The 14304-nt window shown below is 47.2% G+C and overlaps 1 protein-coding gene and 1 pseudogene across 6 annotated transcripts in view; one reads left to right on the forward strand and one right to left on the reverse strand.

The window, feature by feature from the left end:
- Window positions 1–14304, reverse strand: part of SCAPER (S-phase cyclin A associated protein in the ER) — a 631592-nt gene that overhangs the window by 614081 nt on the left and 3207 nt on the right. The window lies entirely within an intron of this gene.
- Window positions 3058–8383, forward strand: LOC147020706 (uncharacterized; annotated as a pseudogene).

Genomic DNA, 14304 nt, shown 5'->3' on the forward strand with positions numbered 1-14304 from the left:
ACCCCGTGGTACCAAGTGCAGAGGGGTTGATAACGTCTATACCTGCAAGCTCCACCCATTTTACTGTCATTGATTTATGTTCTGCATTTTTCTCCGTACCCATTGATAAGGAATTGCAGTTTTTGTTTGCCTTCACATACAAGGGCAGTCAATATACATGGACGGTGTTGCCACAGGGGTTTGCTGATAGTCCCACTTTGTTTTCACGTGCTTTGCATAAAGATTTGGAAGATATTGTCCTTGAGGGTAAATCGGTGCTGCTACAGTATGTGGATGACTTGCTAATTTGCTCCCCAAACAAAGCAGCGTGTGAAACAGATACGCTGCAGCTGCTACAGGCATTGGCAAGGAAAGGCCACAAGGTAAATAAGGACAAGCTGCAATTAGTGCAGGAAAGGGTTAAGTATCTGGGACACCACATTTCACATGGAAAGAGGGAATTGGACAAGGGAAGGATAACTTCAATTGCGGAAGTGCTCCACCCTCGCACAAAGAAAGAGATGATGCGATTCCTAGGTATGGCAACCTACTGTAGACAGTGGGTCGTCGATTATGCAATCCTGACTAAGGAACTGTATGTTGTCGTGGGCAAAAACCAGCCCAATGTAATCGAGTGGACTGAGAAGATGGGGGAATGTTTTACCCAACTAAAAACAGCACTCTCGACGGCACCAGCCTTGGGCCAACCAGACTATGAGAAGCCATTTTTTCTTTATTCTCACGAAACTAAAGGATTTGCGCAGGCTGTGCTGACACAATCCCACGGCGACCGCCAGCGACCAATTGCATATTTCAGCCGAAGGCTGGACCCAGTCGAACGCGGCCTACCCCTTTGTTTGCAAGCAGTGGCCGCAGCCAGCTACGCAGTTAAGCGCACGGCGGAGATCGTAATGGGTCACCCTCTTACTCTAAAGGTACCTCACTGCGTTGCGGCTTTATTAACCCAAAAGCAAACACAACATTTAACCAACACGCGCCTGATGCAGTATGAGACGACTCTCCTACACCAGCCGAACCTGCAGGTTGAGAGATGCAATGTTCTTAATCCTGCTTCTTTGCTGCCAACGGAAGAAGACGGCGATCCTCACGATTGCACAGAGGCAATATAAGAAGTATCCACCGTGCGCCCGGATCTAAAGGATCAACCCTTAGAACACCCGGACCTCACCTTGTTTGTCGATGGTTCGGCCTATCGAGGCCAAGACGGCTCGGGGCATACAGGATACGCCGTGTGCACCGACAGTGAAGTTATTGAAGCGATACGCCTGCCTTCACATTTTTCTGTCCAGCAGGCGGAGTTGTGTGCCCTTATAAAGGCATGTGAATTATCTGCCGATATCTCGGTAAATATATACACTGACTCTAATTATGCTTTTGGTGTAGTACATGACAAAGGTGCAATGTGGAAAATGCGAGGGTTTCTCACCTCTGCTGGAACATCCATAAAAATGGTGAGTTAGTTTCTGAGCTGTTAAAAAGTATTTCGGCGCCAGCGGAAGTTGCGGTTATCAAATGCCGCGCACACCAGAAACTGACTACGGATATAGACAAAGGAAATGACAAGGTGGATAAAGCTGCAAAGGAGGCGGCTGGCCTGCCTATCCCATCGGTAATGCCAGCGCGACTACCAACGGAACAAATTAAGCTGCATCAGTATAGCTTGTCAGATATTATTGCAATTCAAACTGCAGCATCGCTAAATGATCGAAACAAATGGCAAGTTGCAGGAGGAACAGTGGATGAAGACGGACTATGGTCAAACAAAGGGAAGGTCATAGCGCCTACTGAGATCCTACCATGGCTTGCACGCATGGACATGTGTGCAAGAGGGGGACTGTGAGACAGGTACAATAATCCTGGTATGCACCAGGAATTGGGAAAATAGCAGAAGGGGTTTGTAAAAGCTGCCAGGTATGTCAACAGCATAACCAACAGAAAGAGGGAAAAACACGGGAACTGCGAGCTCACCCAGCCCCTTGGGGGCCGTTCGTGCACCTACAAATATATTTCGTAAAAATGCCTCCATCATGCGGGTTCAGCAATGTTTTGGTCGTGGTAGACATGTTCACCAAGTGGGTAGAGGCATACCCATGTGCAAAGGCTGATGCCGCTACCGTGGTAAAGCACCTGCTAAAAAAACTTTTTCTGCCGATTTGGCATCCCTTATAAGGTGTCCCACGATCAGGGGGGACACTTCACGGGGGAAGTGACACAGGCAGCATGTAAAGCACTGGGAATTAAACAAGCATTTCATTGTGTTTACCACCCACAGTCAGCAGGTGCTGTAGAACGGCAGAACGGAATCTTAAAGAACAAATTGGCAAAAATAATAATGGAAACGGGGTTAAAATGGCCAGATGCATTACCCTTGGCACTAATGAGCATGCGATCTACAGTAAACCAGAAAACAGGATTATCCCCTCATGAAATACTAATGGGAAGGCCGATGCGGCTGCCCGTGACTGCCCCCACAAACATGGATAAGCTGAATATTACAATGATGGACGAGAACTTGCTGACATTTTGTAAACAGCTCTGCAGGATCGCAAGGGCGATACACACAAGGGTAAAAGAGGCCCTACCCGAACCAGTGGACGAGCCGTACCACGCCTTCCAGCCAGGAGACTACGTACTGATAAAACACTTCACAAGGAAAACAGCCTTGGAACCTCGGTGGAAAGGACCATTTCAGGTACTGCTGACCACTCCGACTGTGGTAAAGTGCGAAGGTAAGACAGCTGGGATACACGCCACACATTGTAAGCTTGCAATACCAGCAGAGACAGGGACAACATGAACAACACCTATCTTACCACGACCGCGATTCTTTGTGCACTAGTTCGCATATGGGTAATTCGCAATGCCGACTGTAAACGTGATGATGAAGGAATCACTAATAATGTGAGAACTACAATAATGGGAAAAAGGAGTAAGGGATTAGATCAGGGAGACTTAAGGGGTGGTAAAAGAAAGAGACGAGGAATAACCCTACATAAAGAATTGACCGACCATCCACTGAACACCTACTTGGCACTATCCCTACAGTACGCTAGGACAATGAACAAAAGGGAATGTTGGGTATCCTCCCACCTCCCACACTCCTCAAAACACGGATTATCCTTGTATGCAGTTCCACTCCAGGGGGAGGACATGTGTGGGTACTTAGTCCGTAGGCAAGATAGGCCAATTTTAACTAAAGTAGAGAAGACACCAGCATCAGTGAAAGAAAGAATAGCGGAAATAAGGAGTAACTGGGAAGAGGGGGGGATACAATTGTACAAACTTTGAGCAATGGTATTACCCTAAGTACAGAACTATTGAACGGAGAGTCGTGATACAGGGCCCGGTGAGAGCAATAAAAATAACAAACCTTGACGGATTGAAGAAGGGGGAAGAATTAGAAAAGTACGCTCCACATTTTCAACTCATGCACAAACAAATTGGACTAATTTGCCTCGTTAGAAGACAGGGCAGCAGACCCTACTTAGGAGAATCAACATGCCAACATTATGCTAGACATGGTAATGAGGCAGTCACCAATGAAGGACGAATAAATGGGACAACCATACCTGTAAATATAGAGGAAAATAACCTCGTCGAACCACAGGCACCCCTGAATGGTACATATTTTGTGTGTGGATATAAGGCGTACTCATGGCTACCGGTGGGATGGACAGGGTCGTGCTATTTGGGATTTGTACTACCCCGGATTCGGATCACTGACCAATCGCCATTTATGCCACAGGCCAGATCGAAAAGAGCCATTTCAGAAGTTGAGAGGTTTTTTATGATTGCATTTCCTTTTTAATGGAGCTGGCAAAAGTGCAAGGGAAATGATTAATTTGGCAGCATCATTGGAGAAACTGGCAAACACCACCAGCGAAGGATTCCATAAAACAAGTGCCGAGCTGGTAGCTATACGGACAACCGTTATGCAAAACCGTATCGCCCTGGATATGCTGCTGGCAGAAAAGGGAGGGACTTGTTCGGTCATCGGGGCAGAGTGCTGCATATACATCCCAGATAATTTAGAAGAAATCGACAATTTGGCCAACAAAATAAAGGCCGAAGGTGCAAAATATCATAATTTTAACAAGGGATGGTCAATGGGATCTTGGTTGATGGGAATATTTGGCAGTTGGGGAGCTTGGATAATCCATTGGTTGTTCATCGGGCTCATGATCTTCATAGCCGTGATCGTTGTCATCACTTGTATTAAAAGGTCTAAATCAGGGAGTGCGTGAGACGATGTTCCTCCACAGCAAAGAAGACAACAAAAACTAAGACGGACCTGGGAAGGCCTGCTGTGATTGCCGTGGTCGAGCCACTGCCAGCACCTCCACCGTCTTTACCCTCCCCGATAATTCACTTCCCTTTCTCTCCCCAACCCATAGAACCTGAAATATACTGTGAACTTAATGGGACTGTTGACCCACTGCTCAATCTCACATTGGATGAGTGCCTCGAATTGCTTGCGCCAATGGAGGACATGGGAAGAAATACTATATAACCACTGCCTTGTTGGCAAATACTCTGGGATTTTGTACTTTCTTATTTTACTCTGGAATTTTGTACTTTCTTATTTTACTCTGGAATTTTGTATTCTGGCTTGCAGTTAACCAAACATGTTCGTAAAGAACAATAGTTAGCCAAAATATTCTTACTTGTTGTTCGTAACAAATCCATGTTAGTTAAATATATTGTTGCGGATTCGCGCCCGCCGGCGTGCGGACGGCCACGTAACTCGAATCGCGGCACGTCGCCCACCGGACGGACAATCCAGTCGTGACCCTCTCGGACTAACGCCGGGAACTAGTCACGGGTGGACCTTTCGGTCTCACCACGATCGTGCCAATCGGCCCCCGCGTGGGATAGGGTTGCTCGCCAAATTCGACCTACCTAAGTACCCACACGGAGGGTAGACCGGGCGATCGCACCTCGCCGCAGGTCGACTTCGGACACGGACCACTTTAAGCGACCCGTTCCGTACTATCGGGATAACCGAGCGGTGTTATTCGTCGGCCTCGACGGTTCGATTAATTATCGGGCGTTTTAGCCCACGACCAACCCTTTACGTGAAGCAAGATGGAGATTCAATGAAAGAAAAGACGAAGCGAAGGGGGAAAACAGTTCAACATGAAGCACATTTATTTCGCGATGAACGGAAAGCACACATATACAATTCCACCAAAAGCACATGTAAAAGAAGAAGACAATGCAATATTACACAAAAAGCAAATGCAACAATGCAGATCTATCCGACTACCGGGCACACGGCAACACATACAATTTTACTTCACAGACGGCGCCGACAACACATATTCCCAAAGCAAAAGAAAAAGAACCACCCTCAAGGATGAGGCGGGCCTGGGGCCGAGACCGGGTCGGGCCTACCCGTCTGATGATGAGACGCGAAGTGGCGGTGGTGCCTCAACTCCGCGGGCCTCGCGGACAGTGTCTGGTAGGGGGTGGGAAAGGGGCCCCCTTGTCGCACAATCTCAGCGCGGGGGGAAACAGGAGGGGGTTGTTGATGCTCGGGGGGGAGGATATCACCCTGTCTCGGGTCCCGCGACGAGCGTCTCCTCCTCGACCTCGGTCGCGTTGCTGGCCTCTCCCTGTGCAGCTCCCGGCACCGACGCGAGCACCCCCTCGTCCGCCTTCGCCGCCGTCACCTCTCCACAGCTCCGTCTACTCGCCCTCTCCGTCTCCTCTCTTGGCTCGTCCCAACTCTTCACTCTTGAGTTCTCCCACTTCTTTCCAGCTCCACCGACGACTCTCTTGAACTCCGCACAACTGCCTTTACTGACGAACGCAGCCGTTTATATAAGCCCTGTGGCTCCGCTCTTTCACCCTTGACCCTTTGCCTCCGACCCTTCACCTTTCTAACTGGCTCCCCATTGGACCGAGGAAAAGTGGGCGTGAATGCTTTTTGATCCATGAATTTGCATATAGCGTCCTCACTCCAACGCCCTGGAGGCGGGGCCAATTCGCCCCAGCTCGCCGATTGGACGGAACAAAAGTGGGCGTGAGTCGTTTTTGATCCGTTTTTCTGCGGAAAGTCTGTGATGTTTTTGAATACGCTGCTCGGTGCGCGCCCTGCACGAGTCCAGTATCGGTGCCCACGAGTGGCGCGAGAATGGTGGGGGTGCGATGGTGGCGAGTTGTGACGGTAAAGGTCGTGGCTGTTGTTGTGGTTGGTGGTTGTTGTTGTGAAGCGGCGTTGTGGTTGGTGGTTGTTGTGAAGCGGCGTTGTGGTTGGTGGTTGTTGTGAAGCGGCGTTGTGGTTGGTGGTTGTTGCGAAGCGGCGTTGTGGTTGGTGGTTGTTGCGAAGCGGCGTTGTGGATGGTGGTGGTTGTTGTGAAGCGGCGTTGTGGGTGGTGGTTGTTGTGAAGCGGCGATGTGGTTGGTGGTTGTTGTGAAGCGGCGTTGTGGTTGGTGGTTGTTGTTGTGAAGCGGCGTTGTGGTTGGTGGTTGTTGTTGTGAAGCGGAGTTGTGGTTGGTGGTTGTTGTTGTGAAGCGGCGTTGTGGTTGGTGGTTGTTGTTGTGAAGCGGCGTTGTGGTTGGTGGTTGTTGTTGTGATGGCTGTTGAGATGTGGTTGGTGGTGGTAGTAATGGCGGCTGGTCCAAAATAAAGATAGTAAAAGAAAAACGGCTATCCTAAAGAGTCGCAGCCCGACTGAATGACATTTATTCCCTCGAAACAACGGGTTTGGGCCTAACTACACATATACTTACAGAGATATCTCACCTAAGGGACCTGAATGGTGGTTTGTGAATTTCGTCAACCACAACAATATACATATATATCCTTTTGTGCATAAAGTAACTTTGTGAGAGCCGCTTTTGGAAGGAAACGTTGCTTCCTCAGGACCTATGCCTAAGTCATAATTGTTGAAACGTATCCACTGTTCTACAGAGGGGTAGGGTGTTGGTGGGCCGGTTAGGGGGGTAGAGAGGGGGCTTTTCTATAAGGCTAGAAGGTGCAGAAGGATCCTCCGTGACATCATGGGCCACTTGGAGCTGACCATAAGAGTGGACCACCTGTAGAAAAGAAAGATAGAAAAAGGCTTTTTCAAATCGAGCCCTCGAGGTGTCATAGTTGACAAACGCTGCGTTTTCTGTTCAAAAGAAAAGAAACGATCCAAATGTGGAAAATCGTTTGAACCACTGAACCTGATGCTATCTATGAATGGTAGCAAATCAGTTGTGGCATGTGCTAGAGCGAACCCAAATTCTACTTCGAGTTAGAAAATTCTGGCGCTTGCTCGAGGAACGGACGACCTAGTGGCTCCTGAGGGCATGTACCACAATACTTGTCGCTTGAAATTCCTTCGAAGTAACGTTGCTGAAGCTGCAAGTTGCGGATATGATTTTGTTGCACCCTCAGCTGTTCACGGGGTAGCATTCGAAGCGATACAGGGATTCATAGACTCCCAAGTAGTGGCAAAACGTATTCCAGTCACAGTTGCATCTGTAATGGAGTTCTACAAATCAGAATTCCTGGCCAGTGGTGGGATTTCTGGGGATATAGAAGGATGCACCACACAGAAGTTGCTGGATAAAATTTAAAAAGCCTACAAGGACACTGTGCTATGGCAAGGAGTCGAACAAGACCGGTAATTTCATTTACCAGCCACCTCTCAGTTTTGATGATGCTGTAGTGGCTTTGAAAAATACCACTGCGGATTAACAGGAGGTACGATCGAGTGCAATGATGTTGCAATCGGAGAAGACCTAAATTCCGAGCCCTACAACCGTTGATTCTCTGAAGAAAACCGCCCCAGAAATACCTCCGCTGACAAAACACTACTGTGTGGCGTTGCCGAAGCACCATCAGCCGCTAAGGAAAAAGTGTGAAGCATTCTCTTCAGATGCAGTCTATACCGTATCGCAGGGAAATGTAAAACCTTGGAAAAACACAGCGCTAGGTATTGGACTTTCTTCGATGCTCAGAAGCAAGAGTGCAATAACAGTACTGAACAGACTTGGTCATTGTGTGAGCGACGATGAATGCAAAAGACTCGTGTCGGAAATCACGTACACCTGTGCTTCAGGAGAAAAGGAGACACCGACAGGACTGTTGCCCGACTCACAACTCGCAACTGGGAAGTGGCTATAAAACTAATTGCTGGATGAGAGGGAGAACATGATGAATCTTACAATCAGTTCAATGTGCATAAACCCGGAAAGATTACCCAGGACGCCCCCATTTTGCTCAAGCATTAGGATACGATCATTTCTTGATTTCTGCTTCAGGAACTGCCAGGGACAACTTTGACTTGAACGTCGAAACCCTGGATGGCAAGAACAGTCTGCACATTACCGTGGGCATAGCTTCCCAGAATCAATACGTTCCAGATGAACATCACACCGAAATAGTCGCAGAACCGTCAAGAGAGACGTTAACTGTGAGTGGGCGAGCCAGAAGAACCTTTGAAGGCATTGTGAAAGAGTGTCCTGCTTTCCGTTTGAATTTGCGAGCAGTCAAATTCTCACTTTCGGCAGCGACTACTTCAAACGACAGTGATAAATTGATTGAGGCAAACGCATTGGATATTTTGTGGGTGATTAAGTCCGTGCATGAAACGGTCCCTCAGTTCAACGGATTTTATTCCTCGTTTGTGGAGGACCACCTTCCAATGACAGTGATAGCTTACATGGATCCCATAAATGAGTCTCCAACCCTTGGCAAGGTTGTTCAGGCTACCATGGAACGATCTCTGAAAGTGGCTGAAGAGAATGGTCAAATGTGGCACCCAGTTACGTACGATCTAAACATTGCCATGAAGGCGTTCACCATTCAAGCTCTCCGTGCACCCAAGTTTGATAAACTTATCATTTTACTGGGTAACTTTCATGTCGTACTAGCATTTTTTGGTGCTGTTGGGACCGATATATCCGATTCCGGTTTGGAATATCTGTTGACAGAGGGTTATGTTCTTGCTGAGGGTTCATTGGCGAATGGGTTTGTGAAGAGTAAATTTTATAACCGATGTACCCGCATTCACCAGATAACAGCTGGTGTGCTGGAGCAGTTACTGTATGAACGATTCCTGTCGGACAGACGTGATCAGTATGAAGAAGTCATCTCAAGAGATAATATCGACAGACTTGGACGATACGAACAAACTGGCCCAACTGGCTACACAGGAAGATTTCCTGCGGCTCATCAAGGACTATGAGCAATTTCTTCATGATACCATGAACGGCTCACTTGGCAAGACAGCGGCATATTGGGCTGTGTACGTGTACTTCATCAACTGCATTTACCGAGAGCTACAAAGGGCTGTATGAACCAACAATGTCACCCTATATGTGACAGATCTACCTCATCTTACGGATCTGTTATTCGCCTTGAACAGACCAAATTATGCTCGGTGGGGTTCACTCTATTTGGAAAAACTAAGTCAACTAGGTTCAGCTGCAATGGATGTACTACAAGCTGGTGCCTTCAGCAGGAGACGTACAAATAAGGCATACTCCCGCAGTCCAATCGACCTAACCCTTGAGCAGACCACAAATCGTGATGCCGCATCTGCAGCCACCGGAGTCGTCAACTTCGCAAATTCGGAGAAGGCATTTAGACAGTGGTGTGTGAGCCTTACACAGCGCAGCATGGCCATTACAGAGATGAAAGAAATGTGCGTTATTCAGAGGGGAGAAACACTGGCAAACCAATTGCGCAAGCAGCGCGTGAAGAAGGACAAAGAAAGTGCCGACCGTCTCAAGCAGATGTTCATTGAAACATGCCATCCATTCGGTCCCGCCGCACCAGAGGCCCTCGTCAACTTGGCTTCGGGGAAAAGTGTCTGCGAAGCGACAGCCAAGTACCTGACCACAACTCTTCATCGCAGAAAATTGGCAAGATCGGAGTTTCTGCTTGAGTGCGCAGAAGACGGGTCAAGATTTCTAAAAGCTGTGAAGCGTACCAGGTTCAAAACTTTGCATCGTAAAACGCTCGGAAACCGATCAAATGTGATAAGGTTGGTACCGAAGGTGTGAGAGATGCCTTCGCTCACATCTTAGCGATGGACGCGGTGTGAGAAGTTATTGATCTCAGAGATCTACGAAGCCATCCAATTACGTCGATTCCCCTGTCAATCGCACACAGCGACGGGTCAGTGACGAAGACGACCAAGTCAGTGCTCACCAAAGTTCTGGAAGGAAAACAGAAAGAACCACTCTTGGACATCTCACTCTCAGTGCGGCCCTCGGTTTATCTCGTTGATGGCGGTCTTATTCTCTAGGAGGTTCTGCCTCGCCATAAGCAATCAACGTATCGGTCGATAGTGAGGGATATAATGGTGCACATTTATAGGAGCGCCGGTATCGTGATGGAGGTGCATTTACTTCTTGACAAGTACGTTATGCCATCAATAAAGAATCCGGAGAGGAGGAACCAGGGTGGTGGCTGTGATGAGGATTTTGTGATAACAGTGAGAATGGCAGCGAGCTCCTCAAAAACTATCGTTTCAAGAATGCCTTTCTGAAATTAATGATGGAAGAAGTCCAGAACGAGTAGTATGCTGCGATCATTGACTGCAAAACGGTGTATATCTCAAACGGGGGAAACTGTATGGAACTGAAGGTGAACAGCATGGGGTTGTTGGTGGTGTCCGTTCCACCACAGTATCAGGGTCAACACGAGGAAGCAGACACTCTCATTGCCTACCGTGCTGCAAAGGCGATGTCAGGTGACATGACCGTACGTTCCTCGGACACGGATGTTAGGGTGATACTGTTGCCAGTCATCACCACCACATAATACTCGACTACGGAAGTGGAAACGATCGCCGTTACATCAACGTGTCTGAAATCGCTCACGTACTGGAGGATACGGAAGCAGGTACAACAGAGGCTGTCGTTGGTTTTCACGCCCTAACAGGATGTGACTACACGTCTGCTTTCTACCGAAAAGGAAAACAGAAACCGTTTGAAATCATGCAAAAAAGGATATGTCAAGGCTCTTCAGTCTTTGTGTGGCGACGAAATGGATGTGCTGGGGTTGGAGCGATTCGTTTGCCACGTGTATGGCAATAAAAAAGCAAAATGCATCAATGAGGCACGAGCAGAGGCCTTTTTCAAGATGGTGGGTGTGGGAAAGTTATCTGAACAGGTGAGGAAGATCAACTGCGCTTCCTTGACCCCCTGCAAACGTACCCTGCTGCAACATCTCAATAGGGCTCACTACGTCTCCTTCATGTGGACGTCGGCTTCGAAGGCGAATCCAACGGCCGGAATCAATCCCATCAACTATGGCTGGCAAATGGATGAAACTGGAAATTACACATTTCAGTGTATTCTTGGGCCTGTACTACCCGAAGAGCTGAAGAAGCCTTCATCTACTGCGCCAGGAACGGAGGAATCTGAAGAGGATCCTTCCGAGTGCGACACTGATGTCGAGGAATACGTCCACAGCTATCCAGACCAGCCCATCGACACTCTCTCCCCGGATACCGATGGTGAACCCTGGAGTGGTGACAGCAGGAGCGAATCCGAAACGGATTAAATGATCAATACAACCAATACTGCTCGTCATAATACCAATACTGATCAATTGTATGGATCTTTTATGCCACTTGGATGATGACGAAGAAAGAAGAACCGACGTTTGTGCTATGGGAAGTGAAGCTTTAGGCCCATTTTCTCGACGGTAAGACTCGTCTTACGTCCAAGACGCGTCTTACCGCTTCGAGAAACCGGGCCTTAGTTTTTTGTCGTGGTTTAAGGTTATTTTATGTCGAGGCATTGGTTAAATTTGGCATTAAATTTAATTTGGAATTATTATGGGTTCAATGTCGAAGGATGCTGTCAGGGTCAAAGTACATGAAAAGACTGCTGTCATTGGTATTTTGGTGTTTGGCAATATCCTTAGATCATGCTTAACTAAGTTCGATGCTTGTTGCATTTGAGTTGAATAGCGTTGGTATATTGTACCTGGGTCAAGGTCAAAGGTTACTGTCAAGGTCAAAGTACAGGGTGAAATTGCTGTCATTGATATTTTCATATTTGGCAATAACAATAGATTATATGAACCAAGTCTCATGCTTGTCACTCTCGGGTTGAATAAATGTGGTCACGTGACCCCATAAAAAAATTGCTGTCCTGGAAAACGTACAGGTTAGAATTGCTGTCAACTACCTTTTGGTCAACTGTGATCCCTACCCCATGTCATGGTATGACTAGTTTCCCTGTCACTCTCGGGTTGAATAAATCCAATTTTGATGACACGGAAATGTCACCTGTAGGCCTAAGGTACAGGCTACGAACCGGCAGCAATCCCGATCCTTGGTCAGCAATACATGATCAACCACCTCGTGTGGTCAAACCTTCTGTCTCTTTCTGGTTGAATAGATTTTGCTGGCTCTCGAACTACAAGGCATTAAGGATCATCGGTATCTCCCGCGATTAGTCGAGTCTTTGGGCCTCTCACTCTCTCACCGCAGGCAGGTCGGTGGCCTTTCGGTCTTCTTCAGTCTCCTCTCAGTCTCAACTCCCCCCCCCCCCCGTCTGCGACATTTCCCCCCATATTTCCACAGGGCGCTAAAGGTCCGCCAGCAACCTCCATCTGGTAAAACTACCAAAATCACGAATCCCTGCTCACCTTCAATTTTTCATTCCTCTTTTTCCTGCCTTTGGAATAAACTCCCACACCCTCTTCAATGACATTCTTCCCTCCAGGCCTTCAAAACAGCTGTTCACCACCACCACCTCTTATCTTTCCTCATCCAGAACGTCGTTCTTTTCTACCCCCGTTAATCCACGCCAAACACACCGCCTTCAAATTCCCTGCTTTCCTTCCTGAAAGTCCCTGTAATGTCCATCTTCTCTTCGCCATGTTCCCCGTCCCATCGCCATCCCTCTCCCTTCCACAGATCTCCTAATGTCTCTGTTCCCCACCGTTTTGTCCTTCCCTCTCCCACCCCTCGTCTCATGCCCCCTCTTGCTGTGCGTTGTGTGTTTGCTCTCATACGAGTCTCAACAAACAAACAAGCAGTCATAGACTGGTACTTACGAAATTGTCAACTTGACCTCTGAGCTTGTCTAATAAAAGCTGTCTCTTGAGAAGGTAGCGACACAAACCAGAAGTTTCTACGATGATTCTGTACCAAACCATCAAAAATCGAATGTTTTGGATGTTTAACCTCACTGTGACCTTGACCTTTGACCGATTTTGACCAAAATCTAATCAGCACTAGCCATCAGTCTCCTGAATCACGTGGTGTAATTTGACATTGGTAGCTTCTTCCGTTCTCGAGTTATCTGTACCAAACCATCAAAAATCGAATATTTGACCTCACCGTGACCTTGACCTTTGACGGATTTTGACCAAAATCTAATCAGCACTAGCCATCACCCTCCTGAATCACGTGGTGTAATTTGACATTGTTAGCTTCTTCCGTTCTCGAGTTATCGTGCCTACAAACAAACAAACAAACAAACAAACAGAAATGGAAGGCATCAATATACTTACGAAATCTTTAGATTTCGTAAGTAACAAGCAGTCATAGACTGGTACTTACGAAATCGTCAACTTGACCACTGACCTTGTCTAATAAAACCTGTCTCGAGAGAACGTAGCGACGCAAACCAGAAGTTTCTAAGATGATTCTGTACCAAACCATCAAAAATCGAATGTTTTGGATGTTTGACCTCACTGTGACCTTGACCTTTGACCGATTTTGACCAAAATCTAATCAGCGCTCGCCACCACCCTCCTGAATCACGTGGTGTAATTTGACATTGGTAGCTTCTTCCGTTCTCGAGTTATCATTGTTTGGATGTTTGACCTCACTGTGACCTTGACCTTTGACAGATTTTGACCAAAATCTAATCAGCACTAGCCATCACCCTCCTGAATCACGTGGTGTAATTTGACATTGGTAGCTTCTTCCGTTCGAGTTATCTGTACCAAACCATCAAAAATCGAATATTTGACCTTGCTGTTACCGATTTTGACCAAAATCTAATCAGCACTCGCCATCACCCTCCTGAATCACGTGGTGTAATTTGACATTGGTAGCTTCTTCCGTTCTCGAGTTATCGTGCCTACAAACAAACCAACAAACAAACAAAAACAAACAAACAAACAAACAGAAACGAAAGGCATCAATATACTTACGAAATCTTTAGATCTTTAGATTTCGTAAGTAAAAATAAATAAATAAATAAATAAATAAATACAACACATTTCAAAACTGGCTCCTTGATGGAGTACTGATGTCTTCTCTGGGCTGGCTCCCCTACCTTGCACCTTGCTCAGGTTGACGCAGTGGAAATCAAGGCCTTCAAGATCATTGGAAT

The sequence above is a fragment of the Eptatretus burgeri genome, chromosome 9, assembly GCF_056783735.1.
Source record: "Eptatretus burgeri isolate ZD-2024b chromosome 9, Ebu_testis_v1, whole genome shotgun sequence".
NCBI lineage: Eukaryota > Metazoa > Chordata > Myxini > Myxiniformes > Myxinidae > Eptatretus > Eptatretus burgeri.